The 23,596-nt window shown below is 41.6% G+C and overlaps 1 pseudogene; it reads right to left on the bottom strand.

Annotated features, from left to right (window-relative positions):
• Window positions 1–4,423: 4,423 nt before the first annotated feature.
• Window positions 4,424–20,508, bottom strand: LOC148566637 (peroxidase E5-like; annotated as a pseudogene).
• Window positions 20,509–23,596: the final 3,088 nt, after the last annotated feature.

Genomic DNA, 23,596 nt, shown 5'->3' with positions numbered 1-23,596 from the left:
TAATAGTAGTTATCATTGCAACACATTCTAGCTCAATGTTTTGAGTTTACTAGCAAAGATATAATTGACTTAGGTCCATCCATGTCAGTTTTCAAGAATATAGAAATCTGCATTGCGGGGTCTAAAGTGTAAGTAAGGAAGCACAGAGTATAAGGAAATAGTGACTACTCTTCACCGTTTAGCATTCTTAAAGGAAATCAATGGAACCAATTAATAGGCTTAGCACTATGCATTCATCTTTGGAAATCCTGTTCAGTGAATGTTAGCATGTTCAAAAGAATGTACTGAGTCTTGTAGTTCAGACGATGATATTAAAATTATTTTATAAGAGGTTATAAAGAAGGGAGAGTTGATGTATGGTTATATTTCATGAATTTTTCTGTGCTCAATGAAAATTTTATAGGAGTTATGAATAAATACGCGTACACCCAAGTGGTGGATCCCAATGCAAACTTTGCTGTAGGTATCTATTTATTTATTTATAAATTACTGAAGCTTAGTTTTTGTGTTTAATAATCCTGGATTTGTGTGTTTGAGTTGTTAGATATGTTAAAATACGGAAGTCTAGCTAAGTTATACTTTGAAAAATAACTATAATCTGAGGTACAATTAATAATCATATATGCATTGAGTATTGTTTAATTTGATGAATTACAAAATTGAATAATGTGTAAATAAAATTAGGAAAAGATTATAAGAATGGAATATCATGCATTTGAAAACAGCAATGTGTTCTGCACTGGACTCGCCTTTGTCCCTAAAGAAGAAGAGGGTATTGAAAAGGAAGAAGAAGAAGATGATGGTTGGATCATTGCTTTTGTTCACCATGAAGACACTAACTTATCACAAGTAGGAACTACTTCTTAATTATGTTCCATGCCATGTATATGTAGAATAATAATAATTATTATAATTGCATGCATGAATACAGGTTCATATAATTGAAAGAAAGAAGTTAAGTGGTGAGGCAATTGCCAAGATTACATTGCCCTGCAAAATTCCTTACGGCTTTCATGAAACTTTAATGCCAATCTCTTTTTAACCCCCAACTCCCTCATCATAGCTCTATTTATGTTATGTATATATGTCATTGCTATTTAGCCATCATATTATACATTTAATATAATAAGGCCAACACAATGCAATGCTTGAATATCATTATATTTCAATCATTATAATGTCAAGATTAGAATAGTTGAGGTTCCATTTCGAGCTGTTAAAGAGAGATGAAAGAGTCAAAGTTAGTTAGAGTTATAGCAAGTTAGTTAAGAATTCTGTTTTTAGTTAGTGCTAGAGTAGTCAACTTTTCTTTTTGGTCCTTTGAGTATATATACTCCGACAGAGTATATCACCTTGCTTTTGACTTGAATTTTATCTTTTCTCCTTCCCTTTCTATTCATTTATTTGTTTTTTATTCTGATATTCTGATTGATTTGCTCTTTGATATAACAATATTTAATGAGTTTTAGTTTCTCTTAATTGAATTGTTTCAAATTCTTAAGCACTCCAAGTGTTTGATGAAATACTTATTAATTTTTTTCTCACTAAATGCAGTAATTGATGTTGATTTAGTAAAAGATTATTAATTTGTGAGAAAGGACCAAAATATGAGTGAGGATGATAATAATGATTCCTCAAATATGGTGGTTCTATCTTTTTAGTTTTTGGAATTCCCTTGTTTTTATGGATTTTATGAGCTTTAGATTTTATCTTATTTTTTTTAGTAACTGAGAGCTTAATAACCATGTTGTCATTGTATTTTTCTTGAAATCTCTGTAGGCAATTATATGTTTGAAATTGGTTTCTGTTAAAATTATTAAATATAGTTGCTAGCTACCAGTCGTTCTATTTGGGTTCGGGGAAGATAGGGCTTTGATAGTTAATCCCTTAATCAGTTATGGCAAGGTACTATATTCTTGGCTTGATAGCAGTAATGAAGAGATTGACAGAATTTGGTTATGTCTAGGTGATCATGGGGTGAATGTAATCAAGTGATTGACAAATTTGGTTATGTCTAGAAAATCATGGGTAAATGCAATCAAGAGATTGACTCCTTGATCTAGCTCTGATGTTTAAGTGAGTACCTAGAATAAGAAGTCTCAGAAAATGATTGTGCATGTTCATGTATGTTTGTGTGAGATAGTGACAAAACGAGCTTATATTCATATACTTAGAGGCATCTACAGGTTGAGTAATCTTGACTTGTCACTGACTAGGAAGTCAGAACAGTTGGTATGAGATCTTCTATGATTATTTTTTTCTCTGCTGAAGTTTCTTCTCCCATTGTAAAATCAGACAACCCCATGCACAGTATGATAGCTAGTATGAACCCATTTGAAAATTAAAATTGTGAGCATCTGGCTTAATGGACAATGAACGTGTTTTGTCAGTGTTGTGTTACCCATTTCTGCAGTCCAATTCCAAGTTTTTATGTGTTAATTGTGTCTTTTATATATCTTAATTGGTTTTGTCTGATGTCTAAATATGTTCTATGTAATTTCTTTTCCTCAAAATACTATGTAGAGGGTGCCGCCTTTAGCTTGGTGTTTTTGAATTTATTAGATACTATTTTAGTATATTTGGCTTACTTATTTTTTTTTATTTTCTTTTTTCCTTATGGAAAGGAACGAGAGCTGCAATGGAATCGTGACCTCAGCTCTATAATACCAAGAAAACTTAACAAGAAGGTAAGAAGATAGCAAATTAATAAATTCTGCAGAATATTTGATTCAGTGATTGAGAAATGTGATTGTTTGTATTGTTGTGTGTACAAATTTATTCACCACTTCACATATGAATTAACAATTTATTTTTTGCATGCACCTAAGAGCCAATATATGTTGACTTTTGAGTCATCTTCTACATAAAATAGATCAAATTGTGATTTCTAATTATAAGAATCATCCAACACTATTTATTATATTCGTCATTGAAAATTGAATATAATATTGTTTCAGAATTTAACAAAATTATCAAGTACTAGTAATTTAAGCATTTTATAGTAACTTATTTCATTTGGAAGATTTTTGTTTTAGACTTGAAGACTAGCCTAACTGCATAACTTGATATTGTCATGTTTATTTTTTTGAGCTTTGGAATTGGCTACTGTGATGTGGACTTCTGTAGACTATGCTTTTGTTAACAACTTTAAGATATAATATGCCAAACATTTAGGGTCCAATGAATAGTTCATGTAACCATGATTAAAAAAATGTGGTTGCTTTTTTTAATTTTGGCATATTGGTTTTTCTGTTTTTAAACCTTATTTAGGAATTAGGAGGATATTTAAGAAGGCGATTGGAAGGGTGTATCATTACTCTTTTTTCCTTTCAATTTTGATTTTTGGAGAGGCAATGTGATGTATCGCCTTGCTAATAATTTCCGGTATAAAATGCCGAATTCCCAAGAGATTCTAACTTCTGAAAGTTCTGAAGGCATCATTCTGATCATGTTTGGTTTAATCTATATGTCAACTTGTATAGATAGACTTTTTTTGTATTCCATGACATTGTTAGATTGATTGAAGGAGTGTGTTATTTTGTAGGGAGCTATTATGGGGCCATTGATAACTATAGTCATGATTGCTCTGAATTTGTTCTTGAAGAACCTAAAGGAAAGGTTATGCTAGCAAGCCATTTACATTTTCTTTGTATGTGTTGATAGCTACAATTCTACATTTAATTGATTAAGTGTTTTTTTTTATTTACAAACAAAAAAAATGGCTCTTAAAAAATTTTTACAATTTGAATCTACACCCTTTTTAAATAATATCACTTATAATTGGTGTCTCTTTTTTTTAGCTCATGTATGATAATTGCGGCGGTTCAAAACCGTCGCAATTTTTAAAAAACCACCCAAATCTGCGGCGGTTTTAAAACTGCTGCAGATTTTTTTTAAATCCACTTATCAAAATAGAGGCGGTTGTGCCAGCGGTTTTTTCAAAGCCGCCGCAAAATCAAATCTCCACCCCTTAATAGGCAACGCTTGTGGAACCGCTGGAATTTCATTTCGCGGCGGTTAAAAACCGCCACAAATTCCTAAAAAACCGCCGCTAATCGGCGTGTCTCTTGTAGTAAAATTTTTTATTTAATATAATTACTAATGAAAATTTTTATAATATTCTCTTTCGATTATTAAAATTCTAAAAAATTATTTTTTTAAAAAATTTAAATTGTTAAGTAAAAGTATATTTTAACATTTGTCGCAAAGAAAATGAGATAGAAAGGGAGAAGTTTATTATAACTAAATATTACATGATTATTAACATTTTACAAGACAAGGAAACTAAAGGCGACATTCTAAAACAAGCAAAGCATACATACAAGAAATTAAAATGAATCCATATAGCAGCACTTTATTAGCGACACTTCCACACATCATATCATTTAATTTCCATATATATATATATATATATATATTAAATTTAAATGGAGCTAACCATACTGATTTCTTGAGAGGATTCTTGTTGTTCTTCTTCTTGGGAGATAACAGTGACCATACCAACAGAAGATGGGTTCACAACGTCACATTGCTTTCTAATTTCACCTTGACACCCAGTTAACACACTAATGTTACCCATTTTGATCATAGACGAAGGCTTCAAAGAAAGCGTTCTCGTCATTAATGAAACCATTTACAATGCTAACGGTATGTTGTTGAGAACAATACTTGGTCACTTTGGAACCTCATGGTTTTGAAGATTCTGGTAGTAGTTGTTGTCAAAGTTGTTGTGTCCAAATTCGTGATGTTACCGGATTATTGGTATCGTTGCTGCAATTTAGTTTCAATGTTTCTAAATAAGTTTTGTTGAGAGTTGGATCGGCTTGGCCGGTGTTGTTGAAATTATCTAATCGGTCACCAAAGTGAGAGCAATAATGACCTCTTCCAATTGTATGAGCACCTGAAAAAAACAAAATTTGTCTTAGATTAGTTGATTTTATGTCTAAGATGTTATTTCACTCGGAAATTATATATATATATATATATATATATATATATATATATATATATATTCTTGAAGCGACTATTCTATTTAGAAAAATAAAAACAAGACGAATTCTAAATACCTAGCAGAATTTATTTTTTGGGGCAAATGGCAGTATTAAGCCAGCTTGCATGAGAATTTACGTGATTAAGCCAAACAGAAAAATGAGACATGGATCAACCAAAAACATGTCTCTATATAATTTGAATCAAACCCTTTCGAACTAAAAAACTTAGTAATTCGAATCAACCATGTTCGAATTAGTGAGGGAGTTTGCAGTGTGAATAGTTCGAATCCAACTTATTCGAACCATGTAAGGAGAAGTTCGAATTACCTCGATTCAAATTAGTCATGGGGAGTTCAAATCTATCTGATTCAAATTACATGGTGAGAAATTCTGATTATAGTTCGAATGTATCTGATTCAAATTATGTGTATATAATTCGAATTGGACTGTTTCGAATTAAGAAGCCCAAAACGTGTATAAATATGGTGCGAACGTGAATTGAGTTCATTTGAGTGAGACTAAATGGATAGTGAGGAGAGCTTTGTAGTGTTGGTGCATTATAGAGGGTCAATTAAGAGAAAGACACGCTCCGGTGTGAAGTTTACTGATAAAGATCCTCTGAGTATTTTTATGAGACCAACGACAAAATTCGATGGCTTCTTGAATTTTATAATACAGAAACTTGGGCTACAAGGCGTGAAACGTGTTCAGAAGCTATTCTACCGCATTCCGATCTTAGTGCTTAGAGATGACATGAAGTACGATTCTTTCGTTATAGGGAGTGACGAGGATTTGCAGGTCCTGTTCTATTGTCGTCGCCAGTTTTTCGAGGTCAGGACACCTGAGGTGTTGGTAAAGTTGGTTGATGTTGTATCTAGCTTGGGAGGTTCGAACTGGAATACCCAAACTCTAGGCACCGTAGCTGGTTCAAGCTTGAGACCCGTTGGTACATGTTCGTCCGTTCTCGTGAATGCACCTAGGGAGGAGCATATGGCGTCCCCGTCGTTCGTCGTTGATCTCAACTGCAGTGGTGGCGGAGAGGTTGGTATCGTAGAGAGGGTGCCGATTTCTTTGCAGTATGGGACACCGGCTGGGATCGGTGATGCATTGCTGGATGATGATGTGGAGCCTGACCGCATTGCTGATGACAGTGGCGATGACATTGCAGCGAGTAACCCAGCTGGGGCTGGTGGTGGTTCTAGCTCTGGGACTCAGCAGTACCCTCCGCACTTTTTTCATTGGACTTGGATGCCATGAGACAGAAGGGGGTTCCTGCGGAACCCACTGGATTTGGTGCTAGAGATACCCAGGGAACTGGGGGTCTTACAGAGTTTCAGGTTGGTTAGCAGTTTCAGGATAAAGAGGAGGTTGTGTTAAGCGTGAAGACGTATAGCATCCGACGCGGGGTACAGTATAAAGTGGTGGAGTCCGATTATCGCCGGTACGTAGGGAAGTGTTCTGAGTTTGGAAACGGGTGCACATGGTTTATTAGGCTAAGTCTCCGGCAACGCAAGGGTATTTGGGAGGTAAAATGGTACAATGGACCTCATACTTGTCTCGCGACGTCGATCTCGAGCGATCACAGGAGTCTTGATTATCATGTGATCTCGGCCTTCATCTTGCAGATGGTTAGAGCTGATGCATCCGTGTGCATCAAGGTACTGCTGAATGCGACGGAGGCACACTTTGGGTTCAGGCCGACTTATAAGAGGGTCTGGTTGGCCAAGCAGAAGGCTATCGCCCATATTTACGGAGATTGAGATGAGTCATACAACGAGCTGCCACAGTGGGTCTTGGGAGTGCAGCTGACGATGCCTGGTAGTGTTGCAGTGCTGAGGACGAGTATTGTTCTAATGGAGGGACATGTGGACAGTTTGCAAGCCTATTTTCACCGGCTTTTTTGGATGTTCCCACCATGTGACGGACCTAGGTCTGGCACAACATCAAACCGGAGCACATGATCTGCCCGGCTCTCCCAATGAAGATGCCAGAACTGCAAGCTGTACGGGAACCAACGATCACCACCTCTGCCATCCTTGGACATCAAGAAGTCGATGTCGAGGGCGGGCTGGGGTTGAGGCTGTACTCCACCAAACTACGGTAGCACCCGATCTATCTAGTGCCACTCTATGACGGCAAAATATATCAGGGCCGTCACACATCTCCATAACGTCATATGCCGAGGCTCCAATATCTCCAGATGCACAACCTGAAGAACGTCCGGAGAGCTGTACCGCATCCAAATAAACTGTGAAAACATAGCATCAGTGTTTAGCCAAGATCACTTGCTAATCCGAAAGAGAAATTAAATCAGAAGGAATGGTTCAAATACTTACATCCCCAGCCTGTAAGAGGTCTATCATGAGCCTCCACATCTGCACTCGAGGTCCCTTCTCGCTCGCTGTAGGATTGTGACCAGACCACTTGCAACCCACTCCCATGTTATCACGAAATGAAAATATCACCAACTAATATAATAGTATAAACGTAGATATCATAAAATAATAGTAGACGATAGAATAAATTAACAGTACCTCGAGGCCAACGGCTAGCTGAACATATCATATCCAGCGGGTCTAAATCTAGGAAAGCGCCAGAAGATTCATGACTGAAGTAGCTGTAACGGTCCGGCTAACTCCACCACATGTCTGTTCGCCACTCGGCACATACACCGGTATAACCATGAGAGAATAGCTGATCCCCAGCTGTACCCACCCATGTCCTCAAGCCTAGCTACGTATGGGAGCCACCTAATGTGAATGCGGTTGCCGGACTTATCGACAAATAGCTGAGTCCCTAACAGCATCATGATATAGGCCCGGGCATACCTCATAACTGTGGGCTCATCGGCTCCCTCAGGGAGCTCTCCGAAGGTCTCCTAGAACCAGCTGCAGTTCACTGCAAACTTCTGGATTTGGTTCGCAGGAGGTAACATACCCAGCAACTCCTGGAACCACACCCAAGCTGGCCAACCACCCTGGATGTACGTCTGGAAATCTGCCAGGCAACCACTAACATAACGTCCATCGATTGGCAGTCTTAACTGGTACGCCACGTTCTGCAGTGTAATAGTGCACTCTCCGAACGGTATATGGAACATGTGCGTCTCCGGACGCCAGCGCTCAACGAACGCACTGATCAGGGGCTCATCCAGTCTGAACCATCTCTCGTTCAGCCTCGCAAGATGGTATAAGCCGACCATCTGCAAGTACGGAACGTACCTCTCGTCCATACGCATACCTTGCTGCCGTCGGATGCTCGAGATGCATCACTGGGGCTGCAAAGATAATGTTCCAGAAAATAAAAAACAACTTTAATAATTCACTAACAAAAGATCATTCACTAACAAAACCACTAATAAAACCACTAACAAAATCACCAACAAAACCACTAAGAAAATCACTAACAAAACCACCAATAAAACCAGTAACAAAACTACTAACAAAATCACCAACAAAACTACCAACAAAACCAGTAACAAAACTACTAACAAAATCACTAACATAACCACTAGCATCATTCGCTAACGAAACCACTAACGAAACCACCCCCAAAACCACTAACATCATTCACCCCCTAAACCACTAACAAAACCCCTAACAAAATCACTAACATCATTTACTATCAAAACTACTAATAAAATCCCTAAAATCATTCACTAACAATGCCATTAACATCATTCACTATCAAAACCACTAACAATAAATATATAAAAAAATTAAGTTACTCGCTCCTATTTTAAAAGAACAAGTTCGCACTAACCTCTTCGTTGATGACACCAGCTATATGGGCTACTCCATCCAATCGATAAAGTATGTCCAGATTATCCCCCATCGGCTAAATATTCTGCTCAAACCTTTGTTGGAGTCATTTTAGAGGGTTTTCTCTGGAATTTGGTGGGGTATGGATTTGGAATAGTGGTTCGAATGAGGTTGGTTCGAACTTCTTATATAGGCAAAACATGGAGTAATTCGAAACAGCCTGTTTCGAATTACTATGAGCACGAAAACTTGAGTAGTTCGAACCTAGCCCATTCGAATTAGTGTCTCTTTCTGTGTCTGTGTGTAATTCGAATCAGCTTGATTTGAATTAGTGCTTGAGTGTATGTAGTTCGAATCAGTGTGATTCGAATTACTATGAATGTGTAATTTAAATTAGTGTAATTCGAACTATATAGAAATGTGCTCTTGGTAGAACCTTGCAATATTTTTTACTTTGGTGGAATTGTGTAAATTTAACCAATGCTTGGTTTATATGGGTCATTTGTCCTATTTTTTTACCAGTATTTAATTATTAATATTTTTAAGATGTAAGTTAAAAGGATGTACTAAAAAAATTAAATTAATAATTGAATAATAACAAAAAATAATAAATTCTGCTGATTTTTTTAATATTTCTATAAAAACAATAAGGATTAAATTATAATTTCTTAGTTATAAATACTTTGGTAGTATGTTAAAAACTATTTCTTCTAAAAGGTTTTATAAATTTTTAGGTAGAAGTATATAAAATTGTTACCTACCTAATATGTTTTCTTATGTATGAATAAATTATTTTGACTACTAATAAATATTTATGACCTTTTTTTATCAAATTAAATTTTTGAGAGAAATAATTTTATAATAAAAATCAAAATTTAAAGATATTTCTATTTTGCCTAAAACTTAATTTCTGAATTCTAAATTTATTGAGTAGCTAGGGTCAATATATATAATTAAAAAAAAATTTATGTTATTAGTTAAGATATTGAAATTTTTTTAAGTATATCAGAAATATTAATGTTACAGAAATTTTAACCATTTATTTCAATTATGTATATAATTTATAATCAAGATTAACGGTAAAATCTTCTTCCTAAGATATATACCTGAGAGTACAACTAAATCAGTAGTGTTGACGGCTTGAGCAGCAAAAGTTGATTAAAGTTGAGTCACATTGAATGAAAATTTTGGCAGGCTTGTATTAGCGAGGCTTTGGCTTGCATTTAATTCATCCATTCTACTCAGTGAAACGTTTCAAGAAGGACCATCAGACTATTCATATTAATTAATTAAATTAAAATTCAGCTACTTGCTTAATTGGTTTTAATTTATGAGAACTATTTTTCTTTTTTTTTTAGCTGTATTACCTGAGTACTAGATATTATTTGAGCCGCAAGGGGAAGAATACCAGCACAAGAAACAACACCAGGACCAGCATTTTCAACCACTTTTTGATCTGATTCATTCACAACATCGAAATCTCTTATTGAGTTGATATTTGGACTACCGTCTTGCTTGCTCGCCATGTTAGCAGTGGCGTTTTACAACACTGATGCCTCACACCCCTGCCAAAATCATATAAGTTGTAACATAATAATTAACTTAATTCTTATTGTCATGGGACTACTTATTCTAAAAATTTAAACTGATAAAAGGAGACAGATGAATGATTATTTATATCTCTAATATGTTCGTTCATATAATAATTTCTGAGTTCGGGTTTGCATAAATTTTATATAGGTTTCTTTTTTTTTTATTATTTGTCTTATAATGATTTTCTTTATCTTTTGAAGTTCAATAAAAATAGAAGTGTAACTCTAAACTTTTTAGTTATGAAACTCTAATATAATGTCTAATACTATTTTTCTCAAACACTTAGACTGATAAAAAGATGCATAAAAATAATTATATCTTTAAAATTTATTTACTCTCTCATAATAACGGCGTAAAAAGACCTTAGCCACTTAAGTTCTGTATTATGTATATATATTTGATTTAATTATTCAGCAGGTTTCTATGATTTTATGAAATTTTTAGTTAAATTTTATTAATTTAAAAGAATTTTTTTAATAGTTAGATATTTGATTCGAATATTTTTTTTTTAAACGGCAACAATTAATCGAGATGATTTAACAATAATTCTTTATCTATATATTATAAGAAGTTAATTATAAACTTATGTTCGGTAAGTCGGGTACCGGACGGTTCGGGTTGGGACCCTGGAGTCAACACTTGGAATGGTGAAGAGGCTCGTCTGGTCGTGGTTTCCTGGTCCCGGGTATGCGAGGTCCCGAGCACTTCGCGTGTAGAGGGGGGGTGCCACCTGCAAAGACACTCCGACGCTCTTGTCAGAATATGTGCAGGCGGAAAGAAGGTGGTGTAAAAAATGCAACGTACCTTGGGGGGAGAGCCAGTCTCCCCCTTATATACATGTCAGTAGTGGGCCCTTCCAGTGGTCAGGCCCATACCCCCAAGGGCGCTGTCCCGCGGCTATGTGCGAGCCGTACGGGACGCGTGTCCGAATCGGGTGGAGGACGCGTTATTGGGCCGGAGGGAACTCGGGTCGGGTTAACCCGTGTGAGTTTGGGCCAGGCCGTAACAGTGCCCCCGACGCATCAGCGATGGCCGTGAGGGCCATTGGTGGCGCGTGATGTCTACGTTCGTACGTTGTCGTTGGGTCGGCTGGTCGTGGGAGAGACGCGTCTCTTGTGCGCGTGTCTCTTGATCTGCTGTGGCATCTGTTTGCCGTTTCGTTCTCCGCGCTGGGCATTTAATGCTCATAATGATTTGAAAAAACCTGTGCGCAAAGACTATCTTGCCCCTGCTTCCTTTCGCGCTTTTGGAGGTGGTTTTTAAACAGTTTTCTCCCTGTCCACCTCCCACTCTTACTATTTCCAACTCCTTCTCTCCCTAACATCCAAAGCTTCCAGTGCGAACTCCCTCCTGCTTCAACTTTCAGTCCAAGTTTCCTTCATCGTTCCAGGTAATTTTCTGGCTTCTTTCCTTTGGTATCTGTGTTATGTCCTGTTGTTGTGCGATTGTTGCTTGCGTTTGTTGCATGGCTAGTTTATTTTTGTTGAAGGGTTTTTCAATGTTGGGGTAGGTGAGTTAGGGAAGGGGTACCATTCCAGGATAGGTTTTTTGGGTGGTTTGTGTGGTAGGCGTAGTTTTTAGCCGTGTCTGGTCATGATTGAGTTGAACAGGCGTAGTTTCTGAGTTTTTTCGGGCTCCCGACCTCATAGACTAACGGAGTGGTACCCCCGCTGTAGGTATGCCTCGCGTTGTCTCCCGGTCTTCCGGATCTGGTGCGGCTTACGACTCGTATGCTTGGGTGACTGATGATATAAGGAGCTCACCCAACCAGATGGGTTTGGAGGAATTGACGGAGTTCCGGCAAGCCGGCTACTTGTGTGGGGGGACTGACGAAGAGGCCAACTACGAGGCCATTGTCCCTGCTCCCCATGAGCGTATTTATGAGCTCAATTTTCACTCTCCTCGCGTCCCCGATTGGATCTGGTTTTATAAGTCCATGTTCACGCAAGTTGGCGTTCGGATACCGTTCTCCGAGTTTCAAATGGCACTGCTGAACCGGATATCCGTCCCCCCGTCTCAGCTTCATCCGAACAGCTGGGCTTCGATCCGCTGCTTCGAAATGGTCTGCGAGTACTTGGAGCTGCCGGCGTCGGTGGACGTTTTTCTTTTTTATTTCAACCTTACCAACCCCTCCAAACAGGGGAAGGCGAGGAAAGGGTTTCTTTCTTTCCGTGCTGCCCAGGGTAGGAAGATTTTTAGCCTTTTTGAGGACTCCTACCATGGTTTTAAGGATAAGTATTTCAAGGTTCGTCCCATCAAGGGTCGTCACCCCTTCTGGTTGTCGTTAGAGGGGGAGCGCCTTATCCAGACTTACTGGAGTTTTGGCGCGGGGTCGAATCCTTTCGTCAAAGTGTCGTACAAAAGGTTGTCGGCTGTAGATAGGCAGATAGCTGACGTCCTTCTTGCTATCTTTGAAAAGAACCCCGTGAACCCACATCTTCTTATGGGTGAGCGGGAGGCCGCCAGGAGCTATATTCGTGAGTTGTCTTCTTTGTTTGCCTATGTTTCTTAGTCGTTGTTTTTCTCTTTCCGATCTAACGACTAATCGTGCTTGTTGTTTGCTACAGTGGAAATGTCTGCCACCGTGACCGGTCTTGAGAATCTGATGAAGACCTTTTTTGGGGCAAGTGATGACGAGAATGCCCAAGAGAAGGACGTCGGTAAGTCGGAGGGTCCTTCAGGGGAGAAAGAGAGTCAGGCTTCCCCTACCCGGGATACCGAAACGTCGGGAAAACAGACCGTAGGGGGTCAGGCTTCCCCTACCCGCGATGAAGGGCCCGCTGATGGGCACGTGACTCTCACCCCTCATCCGGACAGTGACGTGGAGCTTATCCATACTCCTAAGAAGCGAAAGATGTCTTCCAGCCCGGAAAGGGCCCTTACCATAATGGAGAGGAACTTTGATGCTACCAAATTCATTGACTCCCAACTGATACCCGGGACAGAAGAGCATTTTCATGAAACCGAGCTGTCCGGGCAGGCGAGGTGGATGTATCGCACCTTGCTTCGTGGGGCCGTGATAGCTCGGAAGGCCGAATTTGAGTTATCCGGTACGGAGGCGCTTCGGAGGAAGCTTGAGTCCTCTGCTAAGGCGAACAATGACTTTAAGGCTCAAGTTGAGCTCCTCCAAGGTCAGCTGTCCGAGATGGGGGGGGGGAAGCTCAGTGCTGCTGAGGAGAAGTCGTCGTTTGTTGCGGAGAGGTTGAAGGCGTCCGATGAGACCGTGGCCCGGCTTCTTGAGCGTGAGATGACATTGGACGGTCAACTGAACGCCGCTCAGGGTCGGGTTGTCGCCTTGGAAAAGGAGCGGGATCAGGCCGTCTCGGAGGCGAAGGCCGCTAAAGCAGAGGCCGCTGAGCTTAAGAAGAAGCTTAAGGTGGCCAAGGAGCAAGGGAAGAATGCTATCTTGATGACCGAAGATGCCCTGAAGGCTCAGCTGAGGATTGCTGCTCCTGATTTCGAGACGTCGTCAATTGGTGTTTTCAAGACTATCCAGGACGGAAAATTTGTTGATATGCCGAGGAAGTGAAGTCTTGTAACTTAGGATATTTTGTCGTTTTGTTTGTTTTGAACAATTTACTTGTCCGTTCCATATTTTGACGCTTTATAAGTTATCGTCGTTTGATTGCTGTGATTTGTACTTATTTCGCTGTTTTGTCGTGTTGCCGTTAGCGTGTTACCGTTTATTCTGGGCGGGCTTATTTCTTGTGCCCGTCTCGCCGTTTTCACATTTGGTAACAGTTTGGACCGATTTGGTCGCGTCGTCGTCGAATTGGTTGAGGCCTATGAGCCGTCTGGCTTCCGGGGTGATCAATCCCGGGGTGCCGTTTTAGGTTTTAGTCATGTGAAACAGATGTGAAGTAAGAAAGTTTTATCAAGTAAAAAATTTGAACAAGTGAAAATTACTCATCAGTTGGGCAAGTATTTGACCAAGTAATTAAACAAGATGAATTAACGTGTAGATAGGGCAAATGTCAACTATCTGGTTAGGCTCCCTGGTCGGTGAGCCGGTGGGTCAGGAGTAGAACCTCTTTAGGTTACCTGCGTTCCATGTTCTGGGTATTTCCTTGCCGTCGAGTTTTTCGAGTTTGTAAGCGCCTTTGCCGAGTACCTCCCTTACCCTGTAGGGACCTTCCCAATTTGCCGCCAGCTTACCTTCTCCTGGGGTCGGGACGCCGATGTCGTTGCGCCGCAAGACGAGGTCCTTTTCCTCGAAGTCTCGTTTGAGGATTTTTGCGTTGTAACGCAGGGCTATTCTTTGTTTCAGCGCCGCTTCTGTTAGGTGGGCCATCTCCCTTGTTTCTTCAATCAGGTCTTTCTCGACCGCTTCGCTCATGCCCGCGAGTAGTAGTCGGGGACTTGGTTCGCCGATTTCGACTGGTATTACCGCGTCGACCCCGTATGTTAGGCGAAAGGGAGTTTCCCCCGTGGCACTTTGCTCGGTTGTCCGGTAGGACCATAAGACAGAGGGGAGTTCGTCAGCCCAGTTTCCTTTCTTACTGTCTAGGCGTTTCTTTAGGCCAAGAAGGATGACTTTGTTTGCGGCCTCTACCTGCCCGTTTGTTTGGGGGTGTTCTATTGAGGAAAACTTTTGCTTTATCCCCAAGCCAGAGAGGAATTCCATGAACTTCTTGTCGGTGAACTGGGTCCCGTTGTCTGAGATAACGACCTCCGGGATACCGAAACGGGTTATCACCTGCCTCCACATGAACTTCCGGCAGTTGGAGGACGATATCGTGGCTAGCGGTTCAGCCTCTATCCATTTGGTATAGTAGTCAATGGCCACAATGAGGTATTTGACTTGTCCTGGGCCGACCGGGAAAGGTCCCAGGAGGTCGACTCCCCATTGTGCAAAAGGTCGTGTAGTCGTTAGCGAGCTTAGCTCGGAGGCCGGTGCTTTGTGGAAGTTGGCGTTTTGTTGACACTTCGTGCATTTTCTGACGAATTCCTTTGAGTCCTTCATCATTGTCGGCCAGTAGTATCCTGCTCGGATGAGCTTCCTTGCTAGGGCTTTGCCCCCGATGTGGTGTCCGCAACACCCCTCATGGACTTTCCTGAGCACGTAGTCCGTTTGGTCGGGGTGTAGACACTTCAATAGGGGCTGGCTAAGTCCCTTTTTGAATAGTTGTCCCTGTATGATTGCATATCTGGCCGCCTCCCTTCTCAAAGCTTTGGCTGCTTTCTCGTCTTCGGGTAACTTGCCGAGTTCCAGGAAGTTGGTGATGGGGTCTAGCCATGAGGGGCTCGACTCCGTCAAGTGGAGGGCGACCGTTGGTTCCTTTATCATGCCCTGGATTAGCGACCGGTTGCCCGATCCTGGCTTTGTGCTCGCCAGCTTCGACAGGAGGTCTGCTCGTGTGTTCCTTTCTCTTGGAACGTGCTGGACGATGACCTCCTGGAACTGTCTTGTCATTTCCTTAACCTTTTCCAAGTATTTTTGGAGGAGGGGGTCCCGGGCTTGGTAGCTTCCGTTTACCTGTGAGGTGACGACTTGGGAGTCGCTGCATACTTCGACCCTCGTCGCCCCGACTTCCCGAGCCAGCATTAGTCCGCCTAGGAGAGCCTCATATTCTGCTTGGTTGTTCGACACTGGGAACTTGAATTTGGTCGATTGCTCGTAGATGACCCCTGCTGGGCTTTCCAAGATGACCCCTGCTCCTCCGGACGTTTGGTTGGAGGCTCCGTCGACATGAAGCCTCCACCGTGTGCCTGTTTCTTCGGGAGGATCCCCTGTTACCTCCACCAAAAAGTCTGCCATTGCCTGGGCTTTGATTGCAAGTCGGGGCTCATACTGTAGGTCATATTGCGAGAGCTCGATGGCCCAGGTCATCATCCTACCAGCCAAGTCAGGTTTTTGCAGTATTTGTCGAATCGCCTGATCTGTCCTCACGACTATACGGTGATTCTGGAAGTATTGTCTTAACCTTCGGGAGGACACTAGGAGCGCCAGCGCTAGTTTTTCCAGTTTGCTGTACCTCAGCTCTGGTCCCTGGAGTGCCTTGCTCACGAAGTAAACGGGCTGTTGTGTCTTTGCCACTTCTGTGACGAGGACCGCGGCAAGCGCTTCCTCGGTTACTGACAGGTAGAGGTAGAGCGGTTCTCCGGCTCTGGGTTTCCCGAGAACTGGTGGTGCCGCCGAGATTTCCTTGAAGTGGTTGAATGCCTCTTCGCAAGCTGGGGTCCATTCGAACGTTATTCCCTTTCTCATTAAATTGAAGAAGGGTAGGGCTCTTGCTGTCGATGCGCCGAGGAAACGGGATAAAGCTGTCAGTCTTCCGGCAAGCCTCTGGACGTCTTTGATGCAACCCGGACTCTTCATCTGAAGGACCGCTTGGCACTTTTCGGGATTGGCTTCCACTCCTCTTTGAGTGATCATGAAGCCCAGGAACTTTCCGGCCTCCATGGCGAACGCGCATTTGAGCGGATTAAGCCTCATGTCGTGTTGTCGTAGGGACGAGAAAACACCGTTAAGGTCACTCAGGAGATCGTCAGGTCGTGCGGTCTTTGCGAGTATGTCATCCACATAGACTTCTACTGTTTTGCCCATGAGTTCGCTGAATATCTTATTCATCAACCTTTGGTACGTGGCTCCGGCATTTTTTAGACCAAACGGCATTACCTTGTAACAGTAGATGCCCCCTGGCGTTATGAACGCCGTTTTTTCCTCGTCAGGTCGGTGCATCGGTATCTGATTGTACCCTGAGTAGGCGTCCATGAAGCTCAGATATCTGTACCCTGCCGCCGCGTCGACGAGTGCATCAATATTAGGTAGGGGGTAGCAGTCCTTGGGACAAGCCTTGTTGAGGTCAGAGTAGTCTACGCACATTCTCCACCTCCCGTTGTGTTTTTTAACCAGAACCACATTCGACAACCAAGTCGAGTAGTCCAGTTCCCGGATGAATCCCGCTTCTAAGAGGCTGGCCGTTTGCTTGGCCACCTCTTCCGCCCTCTCCTGCGACATTTTTCTCCTTCTCTGGGCCACTGGTTTGGCTCCTGCCTTTACGGCCAGGTGATGCGACATGAGCTGGGGATCTATCCCGGGCATGTCGGCAGGTGTCCAGGCAAAGAGGTCGGCATTGGCCCTGATCATTTCCATCAAAGGCTCCTTTATCTCGTGGGGGAGGTTTCTGTTTATGAATGTGAATTTATCGTCCTCCTCGCCGACTCTGAACTTTTCCAAGTCTCCTTCTGGCTCTGGTCTGGGTTTGTCGTCTACCCTGGCATCCAGGTCGGCCAGGAAGACCCCTGACGCTTCTTTGGATTCTTTCTGAGAGAAAGGCTGGCGTGGTCGCAAGCGACCGCCGTTTCCAAGTCGCCTCTGAGGGATCCCACGGATCCGTCATCGGTGATGAACTTCATCACCAGTAGTTTTGTACTGATAGCTGCCCCCAAGTCGTTAATGGTCTTTCTCCCCAGGATGATGTTATAAGCCGTCAAATCTCGTAATATCACAAAGTATGCCATGACTGTTCTCCTTCTTTGCCCTAGTCCCACAGAGGTCGGGAGTGTGATGATTCTGTCCGGCTTGATGAAGTGGTCACCTAACCCTACCACACCGTGCTGGTGGGTCGTCAGGTCGGAATCTCTCAATCCCAAGGCATCGAAAACGTTCCGGAACATGATATTTGAGTCTGCCCCCGTGTCTACCAGGATTCGTTTGACGAGGCCAGTTCCGACCCTAGCCGTGATGACCATGGGCGGACTTTCCGGCGCCTCGTCGAACCATTGATCCTCCGGGCCGAAAGAGATAGTTGGGAGACCCTTAAGACTTCTAACGGGTGAGGTGGAGATAGCTAGGACCTTGGCATCTTTTTTCTGTGCCGATTTCGACTTCGGGGCGGTATTTCTGGCCGTTACCACGTTTACCACCGTGAGGCCGTGGTCGTCACCTTCTGGTTCTTATCGTCGCCTCGTTGATCGGGATCTATCTTCGGTGTCGTGGTCTCGGTTGCGTCTCCTTGGTTCCCTTATAAGGTGGGCGAAATCGGCGAGTTTGCCGTCCCTGATAGCTTGCTCGAGGGCGTCTTTTAGGTCAAAACAGTCTTGGGTCTTGTGCCCATAACCCTTGTGATACTCGCAGTAGAGGTTCTTGTTTCCTCCCGTCCTGCCCTTCAGTGGTCGGGGCTTCGCCAGTATCCCCTTTTCTGCTATCTGTTGGTAAACTTCTGTGATCGATGCCGTGAGGGGGGTGTAGTTGGTGAACTTCCCAACTCGGGGGAACGGTTTGGGTGGTTTACTCGGGCCGCCGTCCCTGGCGTGTTCCTTTGGTCTTTCTCTGGCTTCGAAGTGCCGGGCTTGGTTATAGGCCGGCTGCCGTTTATTGGCAGCCACAACCCGGCTGACTTCCTCGTCGTTAATGTATTCTTTGGCCACGCACTGGATCTCTTGCATTGTCCAGACGGGCTTTGTGGTGAGGTGTTTCCTGAAGTCCTCATTCGAGAGTCCGTTCGTTAAACACAAACTTGCCACTGAGTCCGTCAGACCGTCAATTTCCAAGCACTCGTCATTAAAACGGTCCAGGTACTTCCTGGTCGGCTCTCTGGGTCTTTGTGTCACCCCCAGCAAATTAATTGGGTGTTTGGCTTTGACAATCCTAGTGGTGAACTGAGCCAAGAAGGCGTGGCTGATGTCGGAAAATTGGGTCACCGAGCCTTGCGGGAGGTTGTTAAACCACCGTATTGCCGGGCCCGCTAAGGTGACCGGGAAAGCGCGGCATCTGACCTCGTCTCCCACCCCTTCTAGGTTCATCCTGGCCTCAAAGGCCGTCAAGTGTTCCAGGGGGTCTTGCGTTCCGTCATACTTCATGTCTGTCGGCTTGTCGAAGTGTTTCGGTAGTCGGACCTCGAGTACGGAGTGGTGGAAAGGAGTCGCTCCTATTATGACGGGTCCTCGGGCAGTTCTTCTCGACTCGTTGTTCTCGCGGTGAGCTTCCTCGTCGCCCCTGTTCGACGCGCGCCGTCTTTCGTGTCGGGCGTAGATAATGGGGTCGCGACTTCTTCTTCTGGGGCGTACCCGCCCCCCCAGTGCTCTCCGATTCGTATTGGGGGCTCGGCGTGCGCCTCGAGCGGCTCCTTGAAAGGGAACGGGTGGGGCTCCGCTCCGGGGAGCGTTGGTCGCGCTCTGTTTCTGCTAGCCTGCGCTCTAAGTCCTGCATTCTGTGGCGTAGTTCTTGCATTATCCTGGCGTGGTTATCACCCGTCCCCCCGAAGGGGCGTCTCTCGTGAGTCTGTGTCGCATCCCTCGGGGGTGACCGTTGCTGTTGTCGGGATTCCGTCGCGGCGGCGCCTCCCCCGAGCACGGGAGGCGCTACCTCAGAACCTGTCCCAGTCTGGACCAGCACGAAATCCATGGACGAGTCCCCACAGACGGCGCCAATGTTCGATAAGTCGGGTACCGGACGGTTCGGGTTGGGACCCTGGGGTCAACGCTTGGAATGGTGAAGAGGCTCGTCTGGTCGTGGTTTCCTGGTCCCGGGTATGCGAGGTCCCGAGCACTTCGCGTGTAGAGGGGGGGTGCCACCTGCAAAGACACTCCGACGCTCTTGTCAGAATATGTGCAGGCGGAAAGAAGGTGGTGTAAAAAATGCAACGTACCTTGGGGGGAGAGGCAGTCTCCCCCTTATATACATGTCAGTAGTGGGCCCCTCCAGTAGTCAGGCCCATACCCCCAAGGGCGCTGTCCCGCGGCTATGTGCGAGCCGTACGGGACGCGTATCCGAATCGGGTGAAGGACGCGTTATTGGGCCGGCGGGAACTCGGGTCGGGTTAACCCGTGTGAGTTTGGACCAGGCCGTAACAACTTTAAACTATAGAAAAAATGAATTAAAATTTTAGTGATGAAGTTATAAAGAACCAAGTAATAACGAACTAAATGTATGTATTCCGTTATTAGAATGAATTTGTTGCATTATTATGTGTTCCCTATGCGCAAGTTAATAAGTATATATACTTACACAAGTTACAAAGAACAAAACATTGATGAAAGTGAAGGCTGAGGAGGTTGGCAAAAAAGCGAGGATCAGTTTGTGAAGCGTTGACTATGACTTGACTCACAACTGAATGGAGATTGGGACATGTTTCATTGTAAAACGAGGGATCAAGCTGTGCCTCTGATGACGACGTTATTGCTAACATAAACACAAGGCAACTACTCATCATCTTCATGTTTAATTTTATTTCCTCTAAAATTAAAGACACTTTTGATTTCTCTTTTAATTTATGTGAGAGACATGCAAAATAATGAACCTTTATATAGAGAGCAAAATGGTGAAAGATGACGATATGCCGCTTAGGATGTAGGTACATAGTTATATTCTATGATTATTTTATACATATACTAAAATCAATCATTAAAGTTAGTCACTAATATAAAATATATGTTTAAATATAAATATATATTAAAAATAAATTAAATTATATATTTATTTATACATAAATATCTTGATGACTGATTTAATTTTAATATATAAATAATATTTTTTTTGTATATTCTAATATCTAAAATAATTGTCCATGGTCATATATAATTCAATTCATCAAATTCTATATGATTCGGTCTTTATTTTTTTAATAATTAATGAGAGCGATATATATTTTCGGATAGTCCTTTGTAAGAGTGTTCAAGATCCAATTCACTCCTATTCAACCTGGATCCAAATTATATATTTTCGGATTTAAATTCGTCATTTTTATCTAGTATATTTATTAAATTAAATTTTTAAATATAATATTTGATTAACTTATTATATAAAATTTATTAAATTATATACATTGATTATATATCAGGACACATGGTCAAAGATATATAGTGTTAGAGAACGGAGTGATGAGTAGGAACGTGGATTGTGATTGAGGACAACGACCCCTACATTGTTGAAATTACAATTGACTTTATTTTTTATGTATTTTATTTTTATTTTAGTTTATATTTTTTACATTATTTATAATTTGTACTCAGTGTATTTTTATTATTTGAGTATGATGTTTGAAAAAAATTATTGGAATTTAATTGGAGTAACCGATGTTTCAAAAATTACCAACAAAGATCAGTGCGATGAATATTTACTTTTGTCTTGACTATCAATCGATAATATGTTAGGAAATTATTTAATTTTGTAAATCATGTTGCTTGTATGCGAAGTTTGTATTCGTAGGTTTTGATGAATGACAAACCAACAAACGATATGAAAGACAAATTAACAAACAACTTGAATGAACAAGCATGTTGAAAGATCAACCAACATTCAACGTTGAGGAATGAAGAGTTGAAAGCAACACAACAACAACAAGAAACTCAAGTCCACAACATTTGAAGACAAGTATAGTGTCTTAGGACTTAGGTAACTTCTTGTTAAGAACCAATTGCTAAATCTCTCAACACACACTCACAAAATGTTTTGATGCACATCTTGCAATTCGATGCTAGCCAAATGGTTTAAAAACTTGTTTTCAAAGGTACAAAAGCATAGGAATTGACTCCAACAAGTTTGAGATCAATCCTAAGTATTTTGAAGTGATTTTAAGCCATTCTTTAAGGTTTGCATCGATGCACACTCATCTTGCATCGATGCAACCTAGCTGAAAATTCAAATTTCAGCTTCAAAGACACATTTGCATCGATGCAAAGTGTTATGCATCGATGCAAATGATTCAAAAACATAAAAAACGGCTAGTTTTGACAAAAAGGCTCCATCCCATTAACTCCCCAACGTTTCTAAGGTTTGGGGAGTCTATAAATAGATGGATTGAAGCCTTATTTCATATACTTGAGTATTTTGCAAACTATCTTGTTCATATTCTTTCATTCTACACATTTTTTTAAGGTGTTATAATACACAATTTGAGAGAGCAATATCAATTGGTTCAATAGTGCTAAACTTGTAATCATACACTCTTCTAGAGAGTACTCATTTCGTCTCAACAATTCTTTGAGAATTGTTTTCTTGTACACTTTGTAAATTGGAGTGTGATCTCCAAGGTTGAGTCAAGAGTTATAAACACTATAGTCGGTGAGGATACCAAAGAAGTATACTAAGTACTCAAGGCAAATCTTAGAGAAGGTATCTTTAAGTGGAGTGGGTTAGTATACGAGTGGTGATCATATACCGTGAGGTGTTAGAAACTAAGGACTCGGATTGTAAAAGGTTTTGCGCGAGCACCTTGAAGCTTGGCAATAGTGGAACTTCTCAATAGCGATTGAGAAAGAAAGTGGACGTAGGACAAGGATTGTGCCGAACCACTCTAAACAGCGTTTGCATCTCTCCAAACTCATCTCTTCAATATTATTGTCTTTTACCTTTGAGCAAATAAATTGTGATCGAAAAGTAGCTTCGTAAGTACTTAAGGAATAGCTTAAGTCCGACTGGTGAAAAGCTTGATCAATTTATTTGAGTTGGTGTCTATTGGAAAGTAAAAGCTCCTTATAAATGCTTAGCAATTGAGTTAAGCTCTTGGAAAAATACTAGTACAATAACACTTTTGTATATTGTCTTTAACTTTCGCAAAAAGATTCATTGTTGTTGCAATACTCAATTCACCCCCCCTCTTGAGTAATTGTGCATAGGTTCTACAAATTTCGTAATTTATTTGTGGGCAATACATATATTAATTATAATCATAAATTATGCTATTTTAAATTAAATGACTTATATAATGGTGATCTCATTTATTGTTATAAATGCTAAATTGAATAAGTCATTATTACTTTTGATTTGGAATTAAATGAGAATAAAACCGGATATTATCTTTTGTTCCTTAGATAATTATCTTTTTGGATTTTAGATATATTATCTTTTGGGCTTTAGATACTATTTGATTTGGGCTTAATGGTTTAATGGGTGTCATGCTCAAATATAAATAGACCTTGAGAGTTTCGGTCCCCAATATACCAAAGCCGCCTTTGTTACTCTTTCCCCATCAAAAGAGTTGCAGTTCACCCACCTAGGAATACAGAAGGCTTTAGTTGAAGAAGATCGAAATAACCACAAGATCCAAACTCTTTCGATCGTATGATTCATGTTTATGAATTCAAGTACGCTTCCGCATTATCATATGATATATTTTTTGATGATTCAATATGGATGATCTAGGATATTAAAATTTATTCCAACAAGTAATATCAACACTTTTTAATTTGAATATGGAAGAAGAAATGGTGTTGGACTCAGATGTGGGAAATACAGATGCTTCACAGTCATGTGGTGTCAGTGAATAGAACTTGGACCATGCGAGTTCTTCTTTTCATAAAAAAATT

Source organism: Arachis ipaensis, chromosome B4 (assembly GCF_059453495.1).
Source record: "Arachis ipaensis isolate K30076 ecotype BB chromosome B4, ASM5945349v1, whole genome shotgun sequence".
NCBI lineage: Eukaryota > Viridiplantae > Streptophyta > Magnoliopsida > Fabales > Fabaceae > Arachis > Arachis ipaensis.
This window is presented reverse-complemented; position numbering and strand designations above follow the sequence as displayed.